Below are 7,051 nucleotides of genomic sequence, written 5' to 3' on the forward strand. Positions count from 1 at the left end.
TGAACATGGGCTGGCATATGCAAATTTGTGGAGGCATACATATTAATGATCCCGACTATTGCGTCACAGTCGGTATTGTGTGGAGATCCGACCGTTTTTCAGGGGTGTTTTTCATAAACGTGAATTACAGTTTTTCTCAATTGTTTACACACAAAATATGGTACTTGAGACACAATGACCACAACATGTAACTCATTCACCAACCCCCTGAACCAATTCTCCTAAACTACAAGCACAATTCCTGCTTTACACTCAAATTGCAGTTCTCAAACACACGTTTTTCAAAGCACTACACACAATTCTCTGCATTTGGCACAATTTTCATGCACATAATCTCTTGTTTTCACAGGGAACACACTGCCATTCAGATCTGCACACAGACTTGTCACATGGGCAAACACGACACAGTTTTGCAATTAGCAATCAGAGATTTAGCATAAAAGACCGAAGCAGAAGAGAAGATGCAGCATAGTTATTTATTTTTTATTTTTTTACTTTAACTGCATACAGTACATTTTTCTGTTGTTTTGTATGTTGACCACTGTATGTGCAACTTTGTGTTGGTTGGGATGAACGAAATGTGCGAACTATCTCCCATTGTTTTTGTGGGAAAAATAAAATGTATTTGTTGCCGTGTATTTGTGTGTTCTGGGTATAAAAATAATATTCTCAAATATTTTACAACACACTTATGTACTGTCTGTAGTAAGTGTAACACTGAACAAAAAAGGCCTGGGTCATTATGATGAATGGAGAATAAGTGTACTTATCGGACCGTTACCATTTTGTCTGTTTAAATGGGGAAGAATCAAAGATAACGTCAGTAGACTATGGAGTGCCGCAAGGATCTGTGTTAGGCCCTCTGCTATTCTCAATATATATGCTGCCACATGCTTACCACTGGTAATATTATAAGAAAACATGGAATTAATTTCCACTGTTATGCTGATGACACTCAATTATATATTTCATCACGACCAGATGAAAACACTAACTCATTTAAATTGACAGAGTGTCTCAAAGATATAAAATGCTGGATGACATGTAATTTCTAGGGATGCACCGAAATGAAAATTCTTGGCCGAAACCGAAAACCGAAAAAGAGGAAACCAAGGCCGAAAACCGAAACACCGAAAGAAATTATGCCAATTATTAGTACCATTGCATTTATGGCTATGACTGTGTACTAACTTTACTAAAACCAAGGCATTGCAATTGCATAAATTAATATTAAAGTTTCAAAGAATAAATCAATAACAAATTATGTGTTTATTTAGAACATTGCAACAATGCACGGTATAAAATAAAACTCGAAGTAAAATGTTTATATTTTTGACCCCACTTATGTGTACATTAAATGATAATGCACAGGCCTACTGGCCTGCAAAAAGGTTTTAAAATTAAATGTTCTCATAAAAAAAACAAAGTGCATTTAGGTAAAGTGCATTTACATTTTTTCTCTATAGGACTACTACAAGAAAGTGCATTCAGAACAAGTGCAACTGCTTAAAGATACAACATTTTCTCAACATAATAGTGTATCAAAACAAAGACTGCCATAGCCAATATGTTATCTGTAGAAATTTAACAACAACAAATGCACCAAGAACTGCAGATTTTTTCTTGATGAAGGTTTTTCTTGATGAAGAGTAGCTTCTCTGCTTTATCACAGTGAAGTCTGTTCCTCTTCTCATCGAGAACATGAGCTGCTGCACTGAACAGTCTCTCGCTGTCAGTGCTTGTGCACGGAGCAGACAAGTACTTGCGTGCCATCTTTGCCAGGTCAGGAAAGCGGCCGTGATTACTTCTCCAGTAGGCAAGAGGGTTATCACTTCTGGGGATGGGGACTTCAGACAGATAACCATCTAGCTGTTGAGCGGTTGAGCTTGTCATCTGCCTGACATTTGAGAAAGATTTGAAAGAGTGTATTTAAATGGGGCCAGTGCATAAATATATATTTTTTTATCAAATAAAAAAAAAATATCTAGCAAAAATATGGCTACAATCTGATACAGATATACAATCACATATTTTGCCTACGAACAGAACAACCTACATATTATTATTATTTGAGGCACTTTCTTGCAGGATTTCACTGAACATATCAGACAACGAGGGTGCATGCCCCTCATCTGGTGCAGAGAGACGAGTCTTTTTTTCTGCGCTCTGATCGCCTTCTGCGCTGGCCGCCGCTCCGTGCGCTGCTCCGTCTTCACGCGGGATCTCCGCATCCATCATTGCCTGGATAATTTCTCGTGCGCGCTGCTTTATTTCCACATCCAAGTAATGGTCTTTATAACGCGGATCAAGTACAGTCGCGATGAAGTGCAGAGGATCCGAATAGATCTCAGTGAAACGTGTGCTGACAGACTCTAAGAGTGTACTTTTCATTGTTTTCACTCCGTGGTCCGTCTCAACCTCTTTGCTTAGGAGACGCTTTAGTGCTGCGATTAGAGGAATGACGTCCGCTACAGATGCATCAGAGGAGCTGATCTCTTTGGTTAGCTGCTCAAAGGGGGCAAGTAGAGAGATAATGTTCTCTATTAAGACCCACTGGTGTGAAGTGAATGTCGCGGGGAGCTCGTGGTCTGCGCTATATGCAGCTAAGACTCGCTTTTGCGCAAAGAGGCTTTGCAACATGTAAAAAGTGCTATTCCAACGCGTACTCACGTCTTGCTGGAACCGTTTTATTGGTGCTCCAAACTGATCTTGCATAGACTGCAAGCGGGAATAGGCCAGCTGAGAATGTTTAAAGTGGCCCACAATTCTTCTGCCTATAGCCAGTACGTCTTTTACGCTGCGTTGAGACAACACTCCCTCATTCACAGCCAGATGTAGTGTGTGGGCCATGCACCGTATTCCCTTCAACTGGCTGTCTTCTATCGCTTTTGTCATATTTCTTGCATTGTCACTGACAATGACATGCACTTTAGCTTGGTCAATATGCCAGGTGTCGAACATATTGGCGAATGCATCAGAAATGGCTGCTGCTGTATGTGACCCTCGAAACTCTTGTGAATGGAGCAGAATCTTTTGCAGCTGGAAATCAGCATTGATCCATTGTGCAATTAGACTGAGCATACTGGTAATGCTGACGTCTGAGCTCCATATGTCGTGAAACTGATTACTGAATTATCTGCAGCTATATGCTCACGGACGTGAGTTGCAACCACATTAAACAGCTCAGGTAAACACACCTCTGAGAAATGTCGTCTGTTCGGCATGACATAACGGGGCTCAATGTGCTCGATCAGCCTACGAAATCCTTCTTCTTCTACGACAGAGAATGGCTGATCATCTAAGGCAATAAATTCCATAAGCTTTTGTGTAATGCCCTTTGCCTTGCCACCATCACTGGGAAACTTCCTAGCCTTTTCAAAAACGTCCGCCACAGACACACTCACTCCGGGTGTGCTCAGAGGAGTTTTTCTTTTCTGTGCCGCGTTCCTCTCAAATTCACTGTAGCGATCGAAATGTTTCGATCTCAGGTGATAAATTAAACCCGACGTGGAGAACGTCTTTGCAGATGCACCCCCTCTGGAAATTTCGGCGTTACACGTTTTACAAATCGCTGTCCGTGGGTCTTTGTCAGATACAGTGAAATACGTCCACACAGCAGACATGTTGCTTCAGACAAGCACGTGCGGGTCGCGGTTTCTGTTTGCGTCATCACAACATTTCGGCCGCATTGTTTCGGTGATAAAAGTATTTCGGCCGAAAACCGAAAATGCACTTTTTGGCCATTTTCGGCCGAAAATTTTCGGTGGCCGAATATTCGGTGCATCCCTAGTAATTTCCTGCTATTAAATTCAGATAAAATGGAGGTATTACTTATTGGTCCAAAAACCTACCCACAAAACCTCTGACAATACAACTTTAATATAGAAGGATGTCCTGTAACTTTATCCACTACAGTAAAAGACCTGGGTGTTATACTAGACCGCAACTTGTCTTTCGAACATCATATTTCATGTGTTACAAGAACAGCCTTTTTCCACCTTAGAAACATTGCTAAGCTACGTAACATGCTATCTGTTTCTGATGCAGAAAAGTCAGTTCATGCATTCATGACCTCAAGACTAGATTACTGTAATGCTTTATTAGCTGGTTGTCCTGCATCCTCAATAAACAAGCTACAGTTAGTGCAAAATGCAGCTGCTACAGTTCTTACTAGGTCAAGAAAATATGATCATATAACACCAATTTTATCATCTCTACACTGGTTACCTATTAAGTTCCGTATAAATTACAAAGTACTACTACTGACCTATAAAGCCCTAAATGGTCTAGCTCCTGTGTATTTAATGGACCTTATATCGCCCTACAGTCCATCGCGTTCTTTAAGATCACTAAATTCGAGGCTTCTGGTCATTCCTAGGATATCCAAGTCCACTAAAGGAGGGAGGGCGTTCTCGCATTTAGCTCCTAAACTCTGGAATAGCCTTCCTGATATTGTTCGAGGTTCAGACTCGCTGTCCCAGTTTAAAACTAGATTAAAGACGCATCTCTTTAGCCAAGCATTCACATAATGCTTACCTTTTATACCACTGTTGAATCAGATCGAATGCATTAATTTTATGAACAGCAGCTATGCTAATTATTTCCCATTTGCTTTTCTGCTGTTATCTCGGGACGCTAGTCTCGAGGTAAATGGCGTTCGTCAGCTCCAGTTTGTATCCAGCCTCTCACGGAGACTTCAGAGTCCCAAACACCTGCGATGAGACGACTCGACGCCTGCGATGAGGCAAATGAAGGATTACAAATTTATTAAATGTTTAATTTAAGTTTAGTTTCAACAGTATTTTAACTGAGAAAGTGCACACATTGCTTACCATTTTGAGGCCAAGAAGATTAAGTCAAGCATTCTAGGTGTTGGACATTAACCTTTTGTCACGTCCCCTAGCTGGGCCTTTGTCACTATGATAATGTGAAGGTATGGGGATCCAATCAGGCTGATTGGATCACCATCTAACCTGACACTGTTATGCTGTGTGTTTATCTACTGTGGAGATACTGGTGGCTCTTTTTCTGTTTGTGTGAGTGATGTGTTGATGTGCACGAGTGAGTGACAGGTGGGCTGCTGCGTAAACGCCGCTGTTCGGTGCAAGACGGACTTGGTTAGAGGAACCGCTTACGGACTGTGGGTGCTTACGGACTTCCAGTGAATCTGCAAATGTATTTTTCAGAGTAACCCTCGTTCCCTGAGTAGGGAACGGAGACGTTCCGTCGTGACGACGAATGGGATTTTCACTTAGAAAGCCTATCAGCTTCAAACAATACAAAACGAGCCAATGGCAAAGAAATGCCATGGGTCTGCGGAATTTGCATTGCGTATCTCCGCCTCACCTGTGAGTATAAAAGGAGGACGCTGGCAGCAAATCAGGCATGTTTCTACGCTGAGGAGTCAAGACTGAGCTCAGGCGATCCCCGCGGCACAGCGGAAGGTGGCAGGAAGACGGAACGTCTCCGTTCCCTACTCAGGGAACGAGGGTTACATACGTAACCGAGACGTTCCCTTTCGTTGTCACTACGAGTTCCGTCGTGACGACGAATGGGATTACCAGTCTAATCACGCCACCTTCACAGCTGTCTTCCAGTGCCCTGCGTAAATCTGAGATCCCTGTCGACTTAGGACGGACGAAGGACTCCAATTTAGCACAGGAATACCAAAGTACACTGGGGAGCATATCCACTAGTTTTAGAGGTAGATATGCAATTATTGCCAACCCAGAGGGGGGGGGGGGGGGGGGGGGAGGGGGGGGGACTTAGAGAATGCACATATGACCCAAAAGATGCATATGGGGAATCACTGGGGTGTCCAGCCGCAGGTGGAATATTTCAACCCCAGGGGTGGCAAGGTGGCTTGCCGAGGGAAAGACACATGCTCAGAGAGGCTTACAGTGGAAATACACATGTGGGGGTTGCTCAGAGGAGGAACCATGCACACGGAGGCACCTAGCCGACGCCCAGGCAATAGACACTGGCGTCAGCGTCAACAGTACTGGAGGAACTCAGGGCTTCTAAGAGGAAGGCTCACCTGAGGAAATATCGCACTTATCCAGTCCGTGGAGTGGAATGGCGAGCAAGCGAAGACACCTGAGCGGTTCCAGTACTAGCTGCCGTAGAAGCGAGTACATGAGAGGAAACCGGCTCCACTCTGAGATTATAGAATCTGGCGAATGTGTTGGGTGTCGCCCAGCCTGCAGCTCTACAGATGTCTGCCAGCGAGGCGCCATGCGCTAGAGCCCAAGAGGAAGCCACACTCCGGGTGGAGTGTGCTGTCACCCCAAGGGGGCATGGTCGGCCTTGCTGTTGGTAAGCCAAAGCAATGGCGTCCACTATCCAGTGGGACAACCTCTGCTTTGAGAGAGCCTTTCCCTTCAGTCTCCCACCATAACAGACAAAGAGCTGGTCTGAGGTCCTGAAACACCGCGTTCTGTCTACGTAAGCACGGAGTGCGCGTACTGGACAGAACAGTGCCAAGGCTGGGTCTGCCTCCTCCAGGGGCAGCGCTTGCAGGTTCACCACCTGGTCCCGAAAGGGAGTGGTAGGAACCTTGGGCACATATCCAGGCCGGGGTCTCAGGATCACGTGAGAGTAGGCCGTCCCGAATTCCAGGCACGCTTCGTCAACGGAGGAATGCCTGCAGGTCCCCTACCCTCTTGATGGAGGCCAGTGCAACCAGGAGCGCCGTCTTAAGAGACAGAAACTTAAGCTCAACTGATTGCAGAGGCTCAAAGGGAGCCATCTGCAGGGCATTTAAGACCACTGAGAGGTCCCTAGAGGGAACGAGAGGAGGGCGAGGAGGATGTAGTCTCCTCGCTCCTCTCAGGAACCTGATGATCAGGTCGTGCTTTCCCAGAGACTTACCTTCAACTGCTTCGTGATATGCGGCGATAGCGGCCACATACACCTTCAGGGTGGAGGGAGACAGCCTTCGCTCCAACCCGTCTTGCAGGAAGGAAAGCACGACACTGATCGGGCAACTCCTGAGGTCTTCTCGGCGAGAAGAGCACCAGTTGACGAAGCCTCGTCCCGTCCAGGAGCCACA

This window comes from Siphateles boraxobius, unplaced genomic scaffold, assembly GCF_051911475.1.
Source record: "Siphateles boraxobius isolate OS27281-9 unplaced genomic scaffold, OSU_SipBor_1 77, whole genome shotgun sequence".
NCBI lineage: Eukaryota > Metazoa > Chordata > Actinopteri > Cypriniformes > Leuciscidae > Siphateles > Siphateles boraxobius.